General features: G+C 30.9%; 1 protein-coding gene across 1 annotated transcript in view; it reads left to right on the forward strand.

Annotated features, from left to right (window-relative positions):
• LOC119591938 (galactoside alpha-(1,2)-fucosyltransferase 2-like) overlaps positions 1-414 on the forward strand; it is a 5,284-nt gene that overhangs the window by 1,677 nt on the left and 3,193 nt on the right. The window lies entirely within an intron of this gene.

Below are 414 nucleotides of genomic sequence, written 5' to 3' on the forward strand. Positions count from 1 at the left end.
TACTTTGCTTTGTTTTTGTTTTCTTCGTCGAAGTGTTTATTTTTTAATTGTATTTATTCACTTATCTTGTGTTTTTCTTTCATTTTGTAGATTATTGGCTTTTTAATTTTCTTTGTTTTTACTTTGCCTGGTTGATTTCTTTGACTTGTGGATTATCATTATTATACCAGTAAGGATATTATTTACAACCCTACTAATTTTGTTGCCATGAGACAGTATATCGTGTTTATGAGTATAATTTGGTACCGATTTCATGAAGTGCCGAGAATGAGAGAGAGAAAAAGAATTATGTAGGAAGTGAATGACTGGATGAAAGTCTTATTCATTTACGGCAATAAAAAGCAAGGTCCAGTTTTATCGACGGGGTATTAAGTGCATAACACTTTCTTGTCATCGTTCACTTTTTACAAAGTA

The sequence above is a fragment of the Penaeus monodon genome, chromosome 29 (genome assembly GCF_015228065.2).
Source record: "Penaeus monodon isolate SGIC_2016 chromosome 29, NSTDA_Pmon_1, whole genome shotgun sequence".
Taxonomy (NCBI): Eukaryota; Metazoa; Arthropoda; class Malacostraca; order Decapoda; family Penaeidae; genus Penaeus; species Penaeus monodon.